Raw genomic sequence first — 1,780 nt, forward strand, 5'->3', positions numbered from 1 at the left:
AAGAGAGAGAAGATCGTTCCAAAGCTTAGGAGCAACAGCCTGAAAAGATTTCTCTGGTCCTGAGTCGTGTGTGAGAAACCATAAGTAGATTCTGATCCACAGACCTCAGAGCCCGAGCTGGGGTGTAAGGCTGGATCAGATCAGTGATGGAAGGAGGAGCCTGACCATGAATAGCTCTGAAAGTAAGAACCAGAATTTTAAAGTAACATTTAGATGTGCTTACTAACCAAAACATACCGAAGTGATGACGGAAACAATTCATTATGGCAAAGCATATTTATTATATTGTCTTACAAGTTGCAATACAACACATTCAAATTTTAATTTACCTGTATATCAATAAGTCCAAATTGTTAACTACAACTGTTCAAAGAAAAAGACAATGGCCTTAAATTCAAAAATCAATAAAAATGTTAAAGAGAAAATAAACATACTGTAAATTAAACCTTTCATAACAGAACTGTTGTAGTTTACACAGTTTCAAACTAAAGCAACTCGACTGCACAACACACGTGGGGTGTGGCTGGTGAAGCGCAGGAACCCAAACCTTCCACTAGAGGGCGACTTCAGCGTCTGCAAGATGAGAATAAAACGTTATTTAATCTAAAAGAAATTGATAACATTTAGAGAAAAAGCCATACTTTTACACATTCTATCACATATAATACACAACTTAAAACTGTTGTGAAGCGCATCAGGTTCTTGTCGAGAGTGTACCTATAACCCTGCCATGTGGCGCCACAGCAGGGCCTCAAACGACCCTCGTCTCTCTGGCAGACTCTTGAGAAAAGAACGGAACCACGTCAGGCTCGTCCAGTGGAAGGTCTGCGGTACAAATACACTAAAACTCTGAACAAATACACCTGTAATTACCTGTTGCTGATGAATGTCGGGTCAGAGTTGAAGCAGGTTCTACATCAACATGATGGACTCACGTGGAAACTCTTAAATAATCTTATATTAAAATCAATATTGTGCTGGATCAACCAGGTGAGTCCTCGTGGGGAGACAAAAGCCCCATTTTTAATTCACTTTCCGAACAGAACCACTGAACCTCCATCGTGAAAAGTTTAGAGAAGAAGGAACGAAGACACGATGGGGGCTGTATTTAAATGTAACACCCGGATATGACGCAACTGCTGTTCTCGTTTTGTCCGGAGGAGGGAAGCAGTGACACATCCCTTAAAACGCTACCAAGAAATACAAATGTTTCATTTAACGGCGAGGATATGTATAATGGTACGAATATTAATTATTATTTTTATTTATATCTTGTTTTTGATCCCTAAACATTTACTTTTAATCACCAAACGGTTAATTTTGTTTTAAAGGATCAAACATTTTTAACGACCTGTTGTCCATTACATTCTTTTTTTACTCAGATTGTAAATGTAAATAAATACTGTTTGATCATTCTAAAAAAACAAACTATTAAAGCATTTCTCAGTTAACAATCAATGTTATATTTCATCATTAAAAATATTTGTTCATACTTTATATATAGTAAACATAACGGTATTTATTTAAATGTCACTTTTCTGTACTGTCTCTTATCTTAATTTATTATATTTTATTGTATTTTATTCATCTCTATTTCATTAATATGTAAGTAAGTTTTATTTGCACAGCGTCTCTCACAGACCAGGGTCACAAGGCGCTTAAACCAAAAAACATTATATGTATTTTATTCTTTCAATTCTATGATGTCATCACCACTGAACATTTTCTGTTTCGTGTTCAAAACAATTAAATTTGTTCTGATAATGAAATGAATAATATA

At 35.4% G+C, this 1,780-nt stretch overlaps 1 long non-coding RNA gene across 1 annotated transcript; it reads right to left on the minus strand.

Annotated features, from left to right (window-relative positions):
- Positions 1-257: 257 nt before the first annotated feature.
- On the minus strand, positions 258-1,059 carry LOC148083287 (uncharacterized). Its single transcript, XR_015710684.1, has 2 exons — positions 874-1,059; positions 258-780 (listed from the first exon to the last, which is right to left on the minus strand). It is a non-coding gene; the product is annotated as an uncharacterized LOC148083287 (long non-coding RNA).
- Positions 1,060-1,780: the final 721 nt, after the last annotated feature.

Source organism: Callionymus lyra, chromosome 3 (genome assembly GCF_982586985.1).
Source record: "Callionymus lyra chromosome 3, fCalLyr1.hap1.1, whole genome shotgun sequence".
NCBI lineage: Eukaryota > Metazoa > Chordata > Actinopteri > Syngnathiformes > Callionymidae > Callionymus > Callionymus lyra.